The sequence below is a fragment of the Lissotriton helveticus genome, chromosome 2_1 (assembly GCF_964261635.1).
Source record: "Lissotriton helveticus chromosome 2_1, aLisHel1.1, whole genome shotgun sequence".
Lineage (NCBI taxonomy): Eukaryota > Metazoa > Chordata > Amphibia > Caudata > Salamandridae > Lissotriton > Lissotriton helveticus.
The window spans coordinates 431,123,344-431,141,812 of NC_136059.1; positions in this window are offsets into that span (position 1 = coordinate 431,123,344).

Consider the following 18,469-nt stretch of genomic DNA (forward strand, 5'->3'; position numbering starts at 1 on the left):
CTGACAACTGATGCCTCTTTAAAGGGCAAGGGCAGCCCCCCATTTTTTATGTAATTAAACAGTTTCGTCATGGGTGTAGTCAATTCTTTTGTGAATACCTTGTAAAATTCTATTGGGAGTCCATCCTCCCCACATGCTCTAGCTCCAGCCGTTGATCTTAGGACGGCCAAGATTTCCATACCTTCTTGATCTGCTTTTAACTGATCCACCAAGAAATTGGATAGTCTTTGGAAATTTACTTTATCAAAATATCCCTGAATGACATCTTCCCCAACCGGATATTCTGTTGTGTAGAGCTGCTGACAATGCTCCATAAAAACCTGCGCAATCTCGTCACTATTTAATACCACTCCTCCAGTCTTAGACTCTATCACCTTCGAGATTAAAGCTGTTTCTTATCTAGTTTTAGTGGAGCTAGCTAGCAATTTTCCAACCAATTTGGCTATTTTCATAGACCAGTTGTTGGTAGGTACGGGAGCTACTGATCTCTTCTAATAAGAATTCCCTCAATGCCTGTTTGGTGTCTTCAAGCTGATGGGAACCTGACACAGTTCTCAAGACCTGTGCCCTTGCCACTGTCAGCCAGAGTTCAGCTAATTTAGCTCAATGAATTCTCGACTGGGCGGCCGAGAAAGAGATAATTTGTCCCTTCACCGCCGGCAGAAAACCCCCCCCGAACCGAAAAGGGTTCTGCGTCTCCTCGTTGATCCTAAAATATTCAAGGATCCATATCTGGTCAGGTGTGACTTGGCCTGCAAGTGCAAGCCCAGTAGCCAGCAACACCTGTTATTAGTTCTGTAATTGTACATTCAGTTATGGGCAAAAGACCAACTAATCGTGAGGAAATTCCATTTTGGACTGCTTAAAAAAATCGATCAACTTGAAGCTGTTTACCCCTTATGGGACCACAAGACAAGCAAATAATTTTAACTATGTGCTTACTTACTGGGATGGTTCCCACTCTTGGAGGCTGTAACACCTGGGTGGCAATTCGTGCCACAGTCTATACTATCTGTCATGGCACTCTCTCGATGGTTGTTTTACCAAACATTCTCAAAAAGATACAGAATGAACATGGGGCAGGTTCTGCCCTAAAAATGGGGATGAAACTAATGGGTAATTTTCCCATAGTCTCCAAAATGATTCTTTCTAATGTTAAAGGTGAAGCAGCATCTCTGGGTAATCACCAGTGACTTACAGTGGCGGCAGTAGTCGGCCACGAATGTGAGTTGCCCATAATTATTGCTAATACATATACATCTTTAGAACACAATAATTTGGGAACCAAACCTTCAGTACCACCACTTGGCAAGCCTACCACTGACAAGGCTAAAAGACCAGCCTAGAAGTTTGCTAAAAACCATTGGGACACATCTAAACAACAACAAAAAGGTAAACCTCACAGAGGTTCTCCACGCCTAGAGTCCTCTGAGAGGCGGTACGATTTTCTTGGCTTACTAAAATCAAGATGTCAGACAGGTTTCAGGTTCCTGATACATGTTCTTCTATTTCCATTCAGGAATCTTCTTAGCAGCAGTATGCAAGAGGAGGATGATCTGAATGAAGACAGGAAGAGTATGTGAAGCTGAAAAGGGAGACACAATGCTCGTCTGATGTGAAGATAAAGACAAGACTCCTCAGTATAAAGCCCTGTTTCAGAAAGAGAAAGTAGTGACTTTGACTGCTTAATATGCTGCAGGCAGTGAGAAACCTTCTCTTGAACAGGAGTTGGGCGGTGACTCTCCTTGACAGCGTAACAGAGGTCACCATAGTATGCTGGAATCTCCAGGAGTTTCTGGTAGCGAAAGTAACTGATACCTTTGTTACAGTTAAAACCTTAGATACATGCATTGCCCCTCCAGACAGATAATATCTCTTAGATATTGAAATTGAAGGTGACGTTCAATTCACCATTAAAACAATTGTCTGGGAGAATGTAACTTTGTCTTACAACATTCTCTTGGTGAAGGTTGATTGGCTCCCCATTTGTAATTGCATCAACCCAAAGAGAGGTTATGTGATTGTTCCTTCTTCTTCTCACCTTGTCCCTGACAAAGTCAAACAAGCTTATGCAGCCAAATGGGCCGTTGCATTGGCCCCCTGAACTTTACTGCAATCATGCTGGCTGGGAAAAGGATTCCCCTTATCATATTATATCTGTACGGTCCACCCCACATGTGCAGCCAGAATATCAAATTAAAGGGGATGCTAAAGCACCCATTAAATAAATTATCTCCCAGTTGGAGCACCAGGGGTTATTGAACCCTGTATCTCTTAAACCAATAATCCCCTTTTTCCTGTTTTAAAGTCGGATCATTCTTATCACATTGTCTTAGACTAAAACATTTAAGTAGTCATACAAGCTCATTTGTGTTGCAAAACACCCACAGTATGACACTCAGGAGCAATGTGGCCCATAAAAATTACAAAACCACCTTTGATATTTACAAAGGTTTTTTCAGTCACAATTTGGCCCCTGAGAGCCAAGACTTGTCTTCTTTTAGCACCATGGGCTTTTAAATGCTCTATGCATGACTTCCTATGGGCCAGAAGAATAGCCAAGGAGTTTTTGCAGTACAAATTGTGTTGATTCTTTGCGATATTGACCCTGGCGCCCTGTCCTACGTAGGTGATATCTAGTTAACGGATGATGAATTGAATCCCCATTTAGCCAGATTAGATCGCATATTAGTGGGTTTTGCTGAACTTGGCTACCAGTTCAACTTTAAAAAGGTCTAATATAGCTTTTCTAAGTGTCCTCTTCCTGGGATATGAACTTAACCATGATAATCTTGTCCCTCATTTTTTTGAGAAATGTGTGCAATTGCAACTTCCAAACCCCTTCAACAAATTGTTGTCCCAGCTAGATTTTTGAATTTTGGCAGGACATACATACCTGAATATGCCCAAAACATAAAACCACTGTATGCATTGATACACCCTGATTTTTTCACTGTATGCTGGACACCAGCACACACAGATACACTCAGATTGCCACTTGCATACACATCACTACCACGAATCTGGTCACCCATCTTTTACCAGGTGCAATTGGAACAAAAAATACATCAACTTTGAAGAAGGTGAAACAGTGTCGCTAGCGTATATATCACATTTATATTCAGGTGCCAAAATGCGTTCTGCTTCCTCTGAAAAAATACTAACATCCATGCAAATGGATATCCTTAAAGACCGGCCACTTTCTCAAGGGAAACATATTCTTGTCATTACTCCAATGCCACCCATAGAGGATGTCACCAAAGCTATCATCCCTAACGCTAAGACCCTCCATTCCAGATGGATACAAAGGGCTGCATCTTTGACAGCTGTTGTGGACTTTGTATTTGACCCTTCTTTGCATACACAAGAATTACTACATTATGAGCATGCCATCTACTACCTCTTGATCAGTGTAAATATATTATTTCCACTGAAGGTTCAGCTCAACCTGCTACATGTTCTAGGCAGCAATATTCAGCCACACGCACCATTATTATTGGTATTATGTTGGATGGCGTTTTCCAACTTCAAACAACTTGCATGCAGTCTTTAGGAGACTGCAATGTTCAGTTGGCCGAACTGAAGGCTTTACTTCTTGGACTTGAAAATACAGATCTCAAATTCCCGACTCTTATTGTGTGTGATTCGTATTGCTGTGTATGGTCCTTTAATGACAATCTATATTATTGGCAACAAAATGGATTCAGAGATTCAAAGGGTAGTACAATCAAGCATAAACTGCGTTGGGTTAAAGAGGCAGACCTTAAGGGCCCGATTCACAGAACTAACTTAAGACAAAATCCTAAACTTACTACCATTTTGGTATTCACGGAAGGCACTTACTCATTTTGGTATTCACAGAATGCACTTACTCATTTCGGTATTCACAGACGTTAGGAGTACTAACTTTAGGACTCTTAAATGCCTTCTGTGAATACCGAAAGTCTTAAAGTTAGGATTTTTCTCAATTTATTAGTAGTAAAGTTAGCACTCCTAACTTTACGACTCCTAAATGCCTTCTGTGAATACCGAAAGTCTTAAAATTAGGATTTTTCTCAATTTAGTAGTAGTAAAGTTAGGACTCCTAACTTTTGGCCTCCTAAATGCCTTCTGTGAATACCGAAAGTCTTAAAATGTTTTTTTTCTCAGTTTAATAGTAGTAAAGTTAGGACTCTTTACTTTAGAACTCCTAAATGCCTGCTGTGAATACTGAAAGTCTTAAAAATAGGATTTTTCTCAATTTAGTAGTAGTAAAGTTAGGACTCCTAACTTTCGGACTCCTAAATGCCTTCTGTGAATACCAAAAGTCTTAAAATTTGGATTTTTCTCAACTTTACTAATACTAAACTGAGAAAAAACCTAATTTAAATACTTTCGGTATTCACAGAAGGCATTTAGGAGTCCTAAACTTAGGAGTCCTAACTTTACTACTACTAAATTGAGAAAAATCCTAATTTTAAGACTTTCGGTCTTCACAGCAGGCATTTAGGAGTTCTAAAGTAAGGAGTCCTAACTTTACTACTACTAAACTGAGAAAAAACCCAATTTTAATACTTTTGGTATTCACAGAAGGCATTTAAGAGTCCAAAAGTTAGGAGTCCTAACTTTACTACTACTAAATTGAGAAAAATCCTAATTTTAAGACTTTCAGTATTCACAGCAGGCATTTAGGAGTTCTAAAGTAAGGAGTCCTAACTTTACTACTACTAAACTGAGAAAAAAAAACATTTTAAGACTTTCGGTATTCACGGAAGGCATTTAGGAGTCCAAAAGTTAGGAGTCCTAACTTTACTACTACTAAATTGAGAAAAATCCTAATTTTAAGACTTTTGGTATTCACAGAAGGCATTTAGGAGTCCTAAAGTTAGGAGTCCTAAGTTTACTACTACTAAATTGAGAAAAATCCTAACTTTAAGACTTTCGGTATTCACAGAAGGCATTTAAGAGTCCTAAAGTTAGGACTCCTAACTTCTGTGAATACCGAAATGAGTAAGTGCATTCTGTGAATAACAAAATGAGTAAGTGCCATCTGTGAATACCAAAATGGTAGTAAGTCGCTGCCACCGATGACATACGAACTCTGATGGACAACGGAGAGACAGCGGCCCTCATCCTCCTGGACCTCTCCGCGGCTTTCGACACTGTCTGCCACCGCACTCTAATACAGCGCCTCGGCAACATCGGAATCCAGGACAAGGCACAGGAATGGATCGTCTCCTTTCTCGCCGGAAGAACACAAAGAGTCCGCCTACCACCGTTCAAGTCAGAGGCCACCAAAGTCATCTGCGGCGTCCCTCAAGGATCCTCACTGAGCCCCACCCTCTTCAACGTCTACATGAGCCCCCTCGCGGCCATCGCACGCCAACACAACCTCAACATAATCTCCTACGCCGACGACACCCAGCTGATCCTCTCCCTGACCAACGACCCCGCCACCGCCAGAGCCAACCTGCACGAAGGGATGAGAGAGGTAGCCGAATGGATGACGACCAGCCGCCTGAAACTGAACTCGGACAAGACGGAGGTCCTCATCCTGGGCTCCGCGCCCTCCGCCTGGGACGACTCCTGGTGCCCCCCACCCTGGGCACCGCACCCAAACCGACGGACCACGCACGCAACCTGGGCTTCATCCTGGACTCCTCCCTCTCCATGACCAGACAAGTAAACGCCGTCTCCTCGTCCTGCTTCAACATCCTGCGCATGCTACGCAAGATCTTCCGGTGGATCCCCACCGAGACGAGGAAGACGGTCACCCAGGCCCTCGTCACCAGCCGACTGGACTACGGCAACGCCCTCTACGCCGGAACCACCGCCAAGCTCCAGAAGAGACTCCAGCGGATCCAGAACGCCTCGGCCAGACTCATCCTCGACATCCCCCGACGCAGCCACATCTCGGGACACCTGAGAGATCTGCATTGGCTCCCGGTCAACAAGAGAATCACCTTCCGTCTCCTCACCCACGCACACAAAGCCCTACACAACCAAGGCCCGAGCTACATCAACAACCGGATCAACTTCTACACCCCCAAGCGCCTCCTCAGATCAACCAGCCACGCCCTCGCCGCCGTCCCCCGCATCCGAAGAGCGACAACAGGAGGAAGGTCCTTCTCCTACCTGGCCGCCAAGACCTGGAACTCACTCCCAACCGACCTGCGCCTGACCCAAGACCACCTCTCCTTCAGGAAGAAGCTCAAGACCTGGCTGTTCGAGCAGTAACGGCACCCCCCCCCCAAACCAGCGCCTTGAGACCCTACGGGTGAGTAGTGCGCTCTATAAATGACCTGATTGATTGATTGAAGTTTAGGATTTTGTCTTAAGTTAGTTCTGTGAATCGGGCCCTAAGAATAGGTTGCCACAAAGACATGTATTACATACACTGAAATATCAATGTGTGGGATTATACGCTGTAGGGAATTCTTTGGCTGATGAAGCTGCCAAATCTGCAGTCTTCACAGCTACAGTAGCTGCAGTTACACACTCTATACTCTTATAGACAATGATATCTTGGCTGCAATTAATGCACTTAAAAATGACACCCCTTTACCAAATTGTTTTCCTTCTAAAAACCTTTATCATTTAAATGACCAGAATGTTCCTTTTGTAACTATTGCTGCAGTTGGCGATTGCTTGATTCTTACGCTAGACCGCAGACATACGTTGGTAATTACTGCACATGAAGGTGTTGCTTCCACGCATGCAAGAATGTCAGCCACAATTTCTCAGCTACAGCAAAATGATTGGTGGCAAAGATTATACCAACAGGCCAAAAATTATGCCCTCTATTGTGACATTTGTCAAGATATTAAAAGCTTCTACGCGGCCTGTCCACAGCAGACATAACTTTTGATTTCCAACAAACCCTTTGGCTGTATTTTCATGGATCACTGCGGTCCACTAACTTCAGATACTGCATTCAAATTCATTTTGGTTGAACTTGATTCTTGCTCTAGATTCCTATGGGTTTAGAAAAAGTGCTTGGCTGATGCCTGAACAGTTATTGATGACTTGCAAGTCTTTATCTGTACTTATACATGCTGTGTATTCCATTCGGACCATGGACCGCCTTTGTCTTCTAAAGCGTAATGAGATTTAATGATGTCCCTGGGGTTACTGGTACATTCCTCTTCTTCATATAGACCTGGGGGCAATTCTGATGTGGAAAGAATTAACTGTGACTTAAAACAGTCCTTTACGGCTAGAGTATTAGGTACTGGGAGTGGTTGGTTCAAACAACTCAATTGGGTCCAACAAGCTCTTAATAACCACCCTAAAAGATCTCTGGTGGGGGGTTCCTGTGAGAAGTACTTTTTGGCATCAAGATGTATGTTCCAGACCTTGACGGTCCAGACATTGTGTCAGCTTCCGCAACCTCTGATGAATATAACCAATGTGCTGCCTTACAGGATCTACACATTTTTGTGACACTCATTCTAGCGTACACTTGCACACACCTCTCTCTCCCGCTGCGGACACAAAGCTTGAAGTTTCCAGCTAAATTCTAAAAATTGGAGATCTCATTTGAGAAAAGTCGCGATTAAAAATGATTTCGGCCCATCCTGCCGTGCTCCTGTGTCAGTACTTGGAGTCCAAGTTACAAGAACTGTAATATTGCTACCGCCTCCTGGTTCTAGAGCCAAATGCTTTGTCTCCATTGAACATGCCAAACTACACCATGTGACCGATTCTACATAGTAAGCTGTAGGGTGTTTGTGCTCCTCCATGAAGCATTCCCTTGCAGCCAGTGAGCACCACTGATGCTGATACTTCCTGGTTGAGGACATGGGGGAGTCTTAGGGCCATATGTATCAACAAACCCTTTTGAGATTCCTAAATAGCGATTTTTAAGGAATCGCTATTTAGCAATCGCAAAATGGTATGTATGAAGAAATTCGCTATTTTTTAGCGATTCCTTAATCTTCCTTATTTGCGAATTCGCATTTTGCGAATTCGCAATTAAGGAATAATTTCCAATGCATTCGGAATGATTGCGAAATAATTCTCAAATTGCGAATTCGCAATTTGCTAATCGCAATTTGAGAATGATTTCAAGGTTGCAGGGGTGTTTCAAAGACACCCTGCTGCACCCCTTAAATGTACATGTGTGTGCATCTGGCGCACATACATGCCCTATGGGCATGTGTGTGCATCACATGCCACCTTCAAAAATGCCAAATTGTGCATTTTTTGAAGAATTCGCAAGTTACCATCATCTACAAGTTGGTGGTAATTTGCGAATTCTTAACCATAATTCGCAACCCAAAAATGCTACATACATAGCATTTAAGGAATCGCAAAATTGCGATTCCTTAAATGCTATGGCAAAATAAGGAATCGCAAATCTTTGCTATTCCTTATTTTGCGAATATTTCATACATCCCAAAACATGCAAAAAGGCCGTTTGCGATTCGCAAAAGGCTTGATACATATGGCCCTTAGTCCTCCACCAGCAAATGCCCAAAATGATGACGGGTTGTACTACTGCGTCTTCTACAGTGGATGTCATTTATACTGATCCACTGTTAGTAGATCCACCTTTGTTAGATTTTTTGAGTCCCACTAGTGAACCCGGGCCTCCAGTTTTTCAATGAAGTACCTCTGGGTTTTCCATGAATCAAGATGATTTTTCTTCAGCCAGTTCTTCTATTTTGCATCTGCCTCCAGCACAGATTTGTGTTTTTATTTCATGGTTGGAACAAGGTTTAGGGAATGGAAACCCTATTTGGGGCCTGCTCAATTCCTACGCAAATGATCTTTTTGAATGACACAGTCAAGCAACCTACATGTCTGAGTTTGGCAACAATTTAAGAAATGAATGCTCCAACAATGCCTCTATTGCCTACTTTGAGACGTCGTAAGGTTTTGACAAACTACACCAAAGAAAAACTCAATAGCATGGTGCAGAATGGTACATTCAATTCCACACTTCCACACCTGGGTTAAAATCAAGAAGAACCAATCCCCAATACTCTCAATCAGAAGATTCTAGTATTTTTACCACATATTCGATTGGAAAATTGGGCAACAATGGTTGGAACATTCCAAATTGTTTGTAGTGAAACAACATCTTTCTCTCTGTTTGAGGGCATGGATTTGTCAGATTTTCTTTTGAGTCCCAAATCTCCACGTCCTGAAATATTTATTTATGCTATCTATATTGAAATTTGGAAATTGCCCCAAATAGAAGCTGCTGCACATTTAAGGCAAATTGACCAAGATAATTTCGATAAAGTACTTGCTTTGCTATTGTTGACAATAGTATAAATTAGCTGGCTACTTGTATTTGTAATTTAAATTGCATTATGTCATCTGATATTGACATTATGCACAGTGACCTGTCAACATTGTATCGTATCAAGACCCTCAAGACCTGGCTCTTCGGCTAACGGATCTGCTGATCCCTCCCACCCTACCAGCCCCTTGAGACCCTCACGGGTGAGTAGCGCACTTACAATTCCCTGATTGACTGATTGATTGATTGATAGGCAAAGTCAGCTTAGCTCTATGATGCAGTTTAACTGGGCACTTCAAACACTTAAGAATGGGCATGTACTATGGCGCTATCTAAATTCCAGTAGATTATTTTTGCCTTTTAACTGAGCATGCAAATAACAACTGATGGTGATGAAAGACACATCCTACACAATGCTGATCTTAGAGAAGTTAGAACAACTTCCCTTCCCTATAGCTGAAACACCATCAGCTATGTGTGGTTAATACACAGCGTTATCTCTTTCCCTATTTCAACATTTCAGTTCACTGCTTGCATTAAACATTTTCCTGTTGGTAGATATGAACCACTTTACGTAGCTTCATTTATGAGTTTATGGTAATTTCCTTTCTCCTATCGTTGTGAATGTGCCAATAAGGATGTTTTCCTTACTGAAGAGGAAGGCAGCTCTTAAAATCCACTGCACCTGTAATACCTCAGTGCCGAATAAGGCCGGTTATTTAAAAGGAATCCTAGTTATCGCAATTCTTCCACTTATTACGGTCCTTTCAAATGGAAGTCATTTAATGATTAGTGATCAAGACTGTTGCTGTCTGCGGGAATGAGTTCACTATATTTTGTCCATTTCTCAACTTGTCACTTTTGGCAACAACGTCCAATCCCCTCCTACATATGGGATTGTAGATAGCTTGTGGTGTCCTTCCCTTCCAACTTTGAAAGCAGATTTCGACCAGCTAAATAGACACAAAGCACTGCTGTTTTTAAAAGAGGCAGCTCTCACATCTGCTTGCTAAACCTTCGATTTGCAGGTGGCTAGAACTTCTAGTGAAATACTGTCATTGTTAAATACCAATCTTCCTCTGCATTTTAGGAGATTAGTCAATCGCATTTTGAATGTCTCTCACACAACCGGTCTTGCACACTTTTTTAAAGTTAATGGGTCTGATTCACAAAAGTAAACTTGGAACAACAGTCTAAGGGCCCGATTCACAAAGGTAACGATAGACAAAAATCTTACTTTACGAATTTCGGTATTCACAAAGGGCATTTACGAGTAGTAAATGCCCTTTGTGAATACCGAAAGTCAAACTTTAAAACTTTCAGTATTCACAAAGGGCATTAACAAGTAGTAAATATGCTTTGTGAATACCAAAAGTCGTAAAGTTAGACTTTTGTCTAAGTTTACCTTTGTAAATCGGGCCCTACATTTAGACCTGAAATCTAAGTTTAGAACTTAAGTCTGGCGCAAAAAAGACTTATCACTGGCTCAAAAAAACGGTCACACATCTCTCCCGACCTCAGATCCCTAAACTGGCTACCATACGAAGCTAGAATACACCTGAAAATAGCGTGCATGACTCACAAGGCCATATACCACAACTCGCCCTGTTATCTCGCTCAGAAACTGACAATCTCGGGTGGCAAAAGAGATACAAGAAGCGCAAAGAACCTTCTTCTAAAACCCCAAAGATTTCACAAGATGAAGACATATAAATGCTCCTTCTCTGGGATGGCCCCCAGGATATGGAATCCCCTTCCTCCAGAAAGCAGACTTATCCCATCCACGGCTTCCTTCAAGAAAGAAGTAAAATCCCTACTCTTAGCTAAATTCACATTAACTTAGTCTAATATACCTTCGTTCTCATTATGTTCTCCTCCAAAAAACTTTGCAGAGTTGATCTCCCATACACCGCTGCAACCTTCACCTTGTTTTATCTGCTTAATTTGTTTTGCGCATCTATGCTGGACATATTTGCTGAACGTTGGCCCACCTTTACACCATTGCTACCTCACCCGTTTTACATTTGCCTAATTTGTTTGCTCATATTTGCTTGATATATTTTGTTTAGCTTTCATTCCTTATTTCTGTACAGTTGCCCTCCTTTATACTGTTATTATTTAAACAAAACAAGGGAACCCAGGGCGCAATATGCTAAGGACCTTGGCTAGGTACTTAATTTTTAAAGACAGTGGTCCTTAGACAAGAGGAAGATTTTAGGAGAATGAATATAGCCCAAATGGAACTATATTTTTATAAGAAGTGCCCAGCCGGACAATTTATTATCTTGATAGAAATAATCACAAAACAATAAAACACAGAGTGTGATAGAAGCGGGACACCAGCCGATGTCCGACTAACACACTAGGGGAACACAAACAAAAAGGGAAAAGTAGTAGGCAATATCAGGTCATCTGGATATCGTAAATCATAAAACAGATAATCCACAATATACACATATGCATGAAAGATTTGTGTCAGCTATGCATTTAGTGCATTTAGGTCGACGACGTTTCGAACATTAAACAATATCGGTTCATCCTCAGGACAAAGAATAATTGCCTAAAGAGTTAACATTCACAGTTGTCCCCACTGCGTGGGTATCAATATGCCATACCATAACAGGAAAAATAAGGAGAAAAGGGAAACATAAAAGAATGAAACATGTCAGTAAATCAGACCCTTATTACAACTGCGTATACAGTGCAAGACTCATACCATGCCAAGGTGTCAGCGGCAACGGAGTGTGATGCATGCTGGATACAGGCAGTGTGCTGGAAAGTAGGAGCGAAGTGGGTGGTGCAACGTCCCAATAGTGACTCATACTGGCTCAGACTTGATAAGAAAGGGAGGTGAAGTGGATCGCTAATACACAATTATACAGGTGGACTGTGTCATGAATTGTGACCAAAGTGAAGGGCTGTCAAGGAGTGTAGCGGTGAGAAACGGTACTCAAAGGAGTGTAGTGATAAGAGACGGTACGAGATAAGACAAGATACGTCGTGACAAGAAGTGGCTTATCGGTGGAGTGAGGCTGAAAGGGGTTCAGCACGAAACTCGATATAGGGCTGTATTCTGAGGAGGGGGAATTTAGATCAGTGAAAACGATCTAATGACCATTGAGTTAGTTGCCGTAATAATGGGCGAAAAACCTTACCAATGGGTGAGTCGAAATCTAGACTCGAGTGGATCTATGAGGAAAGGGAGAGGGTAAGTTAGGGTGTCGGTGAGCACGTAAACGGTGAAACGTAAGTACTCTGCTAATCGGGCTTACCAGCAGGGAAGATGCCCTCGTTTAGAATTCTGTTGGAACAGAAAGTAAATATGGAGCATTAATGCCGGCATGTACGGAAGGATCGTATAAGTGATCCTGCCATGAATCAGCGTAGTCTTACCTGACAGTATAAGGAGCAGGTCCACAATGGGGGTCCTTGCAGGCGTGAGGATTCAACACGACTTGCTCTCAGAAAAGTGTAAACGCGATATGAAAATCATTTGCGATCACGTGGAGGCTGGAGGACCAATAGGGACATGGCAAAAACTATCGGCCATTTTGGATCGGGCACAGATTGAAAGTGTGGCGGCCATCTTGGGTGTACTAGGCCAGAGGGTCAACAATGTAGAAAAGAACATGCCGCTGCATAACCGTTCTACGATTCAAGAAGTGCGTTTCGTGACACCCACATTGTGCAGACACACAGTGACATATTTGCAAGGTCAAGCAGCACTTAGACAATGTAAAAATAGCGGAAAAAAAAAATTTCCACATGAAAAAACTCTTTACAGTGAGCTCGAGGGGCTGAAATTAACGGGAGAAAGTTACAAATAAAATCGAATAAACCAGTCAGAGCATACTATACAGAAGTAAGTAGTCCAGTTGCATCAAAAGTCATAAACAAGTTCCATTAAACAAGGCAAAGCTGAAGCCTAGATCAAGGAGGTCCAATCCTCGGTGCGATTCAGGCCAGTGTGCAGACTCTGTGTCTTCAGTATCCAACGTAGTTCCTCCTTGTTTAGCAACTGCTGCAAATTACCTCCACGGCTGGGGAGTTTTATCACAGAAATTATAGTCCATTTGAAGTCCATTTCAGTGTGAGACCGTTCAGTAAAGTACCGCAAGCCATGGTAAGAGCAGAATAGTTCACGTCTAGAAGTATGTTAAAATTGTGGCAAAATGTTTTGTTAAAAGAGAAAAATGAAGCACCACAGATGAGGGGTATGATTAATGAGCAAACCTTAGAGTTTTTGAATGTTTCTAAACGTGGGTCAGACTATTTTCCAGCAGACTTGACAATATGTTTTAGATGCATAACTGATTAATTGTGTTATAGTTGCTGAAGTGCTACGATTAATTTTGTTATGGTTACTGAAGTGCTATTAAGTATTTTACATAGCGAAACATGTTAGCTAAAAATATTCATTTTTTTGTTTATAGATGCCCCTGACGAAGAGAATTTAATTTCTTGAAATGCATTGGGCTACCAAAATAAAATCATGGCATGTGGAACTTACCTCGGATTCCTGAGCTTTTTTGTGAACAAACATACACCGTAAAATATTGAGTAAAATGAATTGAGGATGAAATTAGGATTAAAAGTGTAAAACGGTTAGTTTACCCACGAAGAAAGAAAGAGTAAATATAATGCAATTGATTCATTTGATTAAAAAACTTCAGAGTGGGGCTGTGCAGCCTGAACGAATCGTACCACAGGTTCGTAGTGGTTTCAGTATATTGTAAACAGCGTTTATAGACGAGCGCAAAGCAGGCTTTGCACGCCATTAAGAAATAAAAAAAAGGATTACACACGTCTAACATAAGGATTACCAGGGAGTGCATCTTTTCTCTTTAACTATAAGTTTGATACATTCGTCTCACCACGAGATTGCACCCACGAAGACACCATTGAAATAAGGATTTATAAGAAACTTGCGACCTGAACTACATTGAAACAAAATTGTTGCACGGAGAATGAGCACAGGACTGTGGTTTGTTACCTTGCCAGTTCACGAACATATGAAATCAAATAAGAAATCATATACTGATTGCTAACAGATTCAAGAAGATATTCAGAGCATTAAAGACTGTTTTAAAAGAACATTTATAAAGTACTGAAAACATTAGCACAACAATGTGAGCTCCGTAGATATAAAATGAGTGGAGAAGACATTGCACAGGATTTTGGGAATTGAAGTGCCATGTAAATGATTAACGAATGGGAAGGGTAGAAGTCAGTTTTTAGTTTTCGAGTCGAACCATTTTCACTCACCTGTAAAGAATAATTAGTCATTCACCAGTCATGGGAATATAGGAGAGAAAGCCACGAATTCTCAAAAAAACTTCACTTTGTACCAGAGCACGGTTACAAGCCGGAAAAGGGAGGAGGCTCTCTTTTTAATAAATACGGGGATTTGCAAGCCATGGTAAGAGCAGAATAGTTCACGTCTAGAAGTATGTTAAAATTGTGGCAAAATGTTTTGTTAAAATAGAAAAATGAAGCACCACAGATGAGGGGTATGATTAATGAGGAAACCTTAGAGTTTTTGAATGTTTCTAAACGTGGGTCAGACTATTTTCCAGCAGACTTGACAATATGTTTTAGATGCATAACTGATTAATTGTGTTATAGTTTCTGAAGTGCTACGATTAATTTTGTTATGGTTACTGAAGTGCTATTAAGTATTTTACATAGCGAAACATGTTAGCTAAAAATATTCATTTTTTTGTTTATAGATGCCCCTGACGAAGAGAATTTAATTTCTTGAAATGCATTGGGCTACCAAAATAAAATCATGGCATGTGGAACTTACCTCGGATTCCTGAGCTTTTTTGTGAACAAACATACACCGTAAAATATTGAGTAAAATGAATTGAGGATGAAATTAGGATTAAAAGTGTAAAACGGTTAGTTTACCCACGAAGAAAGAAAGAGTAAATATAATGCAATTGATTCATTTGATTCAAAAACTTCAGAGTGTGGCTGTGCAGCCTGAACGAATCGTACCACAGGTTCGTAGTGGTTTCAGTATATTGTAAACAGCGTTTAGAGACGAGCGCAAAGCAGGCTTTGCACGCCATTAAGAAATAAAAAAAAGGATTACACACGTCTAACATAAGGATTACCAGGGAGTGCATCTTTTCTCTTTAACTATAAATGGCATATTGATTCCCAAGCAGTGGGGACAACTGTGAATGTTAACTCTTTAGGCAATTATTCTTTGTCCTGAGGATGAACTTATATTGTTTAAGGTTCGAAACGTCCTCGACCGATATGCACTAAATGCATAGCTGACACAAATCTTTCATGCATATGTGTATATTGTGGATTATCTGTTTTATGATTTACGATATCCAGATGACCTGATATTGCCTACTACTTTTCCCTTTTTGTTTGTGTTCCCCTAGTGTGTTAGTCGGACATCGGCTGGTGTCCCGCTTCTATCACACTCTGTGTTTTATCGTTTTGTGATTATTTCTATCAAGATAATAAATTGTCCGGCTGGACACTTCTTATAAAAATATAGTTCCATTTGGTCTATATTCATTCTCCTAAAATCTTCCTCCTTTATACTGTTGCCACCCCTCCTTGTTTTACATTTGATCAATTTGTTTTTGTTCAACTTTGTTTTATATCTTGTTTAGCTTTTTATCTGTTTTTATCCCATTTGTGTGTAAAGCACTCTGATATCTGCAAGGATCTTGTTCTCACTCTATAAAACTTTCAAATAAATAAATACATAAATAAGTCTAACTTTACTAATGCTAAAGTTAGACTTTTGGTCTAAGTTTAGACCAAAAGTCTAACTTAGACAAAAAGTCTAACTTTAGTAGTATTAAAGTTAGACTTTTGGTCTAAACCTAGACCAAAAGTCCAACTTTAGTAGGAGTAAAGCTAGACATTTGGTCTAAGTTAGACTTTAGGTCTTCACATCGAAAGGAACCTTCCCAGCAAACAAACTTCACTGAGTCCAAGGTGAAGCTGCATCCGATTGCCAACGAGACCTTTTTGGATACAGACCCAGGACTTCGCCCCCACTGAGCGCAACACGAAGTTCACGCCGATAATAACTGTACCTTGGTCACCGGTGATGTGAAGTTCCGCAACCCACCATCGATGATCCCCTCCCCATATCAAGCCTGCAGTCGGTCCCACAGGCTACCTCATTGACATGGGCTCCTCATGTAAAGCAGGACTAAGAAGGAAAGCTTTCCACCGCGATGAACCTAGTCACTTAATACAGCTCGCTCTGTATCACTGTCGGCTTTAACTTTTGACTTTGATCCACTCAATCAATCAATCAATCAAGGTGTTTGTTAAGCGCAACTACTCACCCGTAAGGGTCTCAAGGTGCTCGGGATCAAGGGGGGTTTGCAGGTTCCAGTCCATCAAGGAGGGGTCTGTCGAAGAACCAGGTTTTGAGGTTTCTTGCGAAGATGGGGAGCGATGTTGTCTGTCTAAGGTGGAGCGGAAGGTTGTTCCAGGCTCTGGCTGCGAGGAAGGAGAAGGAGTGGCCTTCCGATCTGGTATTTCTGGTGTGGGGGACTTTGCCATAGGAGAGCTGGGCTGCTCGTAGGGTCCTTTGGGGTGTGTGGAATTTGAGACGCTTTGTTTCTAACTGAAACCTGGCTCCACGAAAGTTCTGGCCCAGATATTGCCATCGCAGTTCCCAACAACTATGTTATGTTGAGGCAGGACAGAGCCTCCGGAAAGGGAGGGAGCATCGCTATTATTTTCAAGTCTTGTTATTTCTGCAAACTTGAGGCCTTTCCCCTGTCTGGTTGTGAAGCGGCGTCTTTTAAACTCCCAATCAACCCCCAATTCATAATGTCTAGCCTTTTGATTTATCGCCCCCCTGGCAATGCCCACGCATGGACATCTTCGCTTGCCGACTCCATTGCTCCGCTGCTTCTTAGGGCAGCAAATTTTACAATTCTTGGAGATCTAAATTTGCATCTTGAAGATCCCTTATGCACAACCAGTAAAGGTTTTTTAACCGATCTTGAGGTTCTTAGCCTTACATTGTGCAACTCGGGTTCCACTCACTCGGCGGGGCATCTACTGGACCCCATTCTCTCTACCCTTCCTTTTGATTGCTCCCAGAGTGCTCGCCCGCTAGAGTGGTCTGACCACTTTGCAGTCCACTTTGCTCTATCTAACATCAAGCAAACTGCTGAGAGCAGCCATGGAATGGGAGATTTAATTCATCGGTTGGGTAAACTCGACGTTATGAAGCTTAACCAGCACCTTTTTAACACCCGCCCTGAGAACAGCGATGTCCCACTTAGGGATTTGCACACTGCTGTATCACATTGGCTTACCAACGCGGTAAATACCGTTCTTCCCCCTATCCCGAAACTCTCCAGATCTCATCGCTGCCCGGCACCTTGGTTCTCGGCCGATTTAAAGACCTTACGAACTAATTGCAAGGCTCTTGAAAGAAAATGGAGGCATTCTTACTCGGCTTCTCGGAAGATAGCCTATAAAGAAGCCTTGAAGGGATACCATTTCCAGTGCAAAGCTATGAGAGCTGCGTATACTGTAAACACAGTAACACAAGCACAGAACTGTCCCCGCACCCTTTTGTGGTTGTTAAAAAATTGACAGGAGCAGACACCATCCCGACTCCCCCGGCCTTGGAAGAAGCCCAGTGCAATGCTATTGCGGAATTTTTTATTGCCTAGGTCGAGCACATATATAAATCCATGAGTGCTCCCATGACAGATAGTGAACATCTACCGGGACCAACCGTCATGAAAGAATCCCTGTATCCAAAGGCAGCGGTAACTCACTGGCAACTGTTTGATGACATCTCATTTGCCTCGTGCCTGAACAGCGTTAGATCCGGCTCACCGCGTGATCCGGTACCTGCAAAGATCTTAAAGCTGTTGGATCTTGAACCTCAGCGAGTTCTCATGAGACTTCTGAATGCCTCATTAAATGAGTCCCACGTGCTACCGGATTGGAAGCACGCTATGGTGGTCCCTCTCCTAAAAAAGGCCGGAGCTGATATGTCCAACCTCGCCAACTTCAGACCGATATCCCTGTTGCCTGTTCTATCTAAAGTGTTGGAGAGGCATGTGAACATTCAGCTTACCCATCTTGTAGAAAATCAGAACTTTTTACATCCGTCCCAGTCCGGCTTTCGTGCGCACTATTCCACCGAGACTGCGCTACTCACGGTATCGATCGCGGGGAAACTTCTGCCCTCATCCTTTTGGATTTGAGTGCGGCGTTCGATACCGT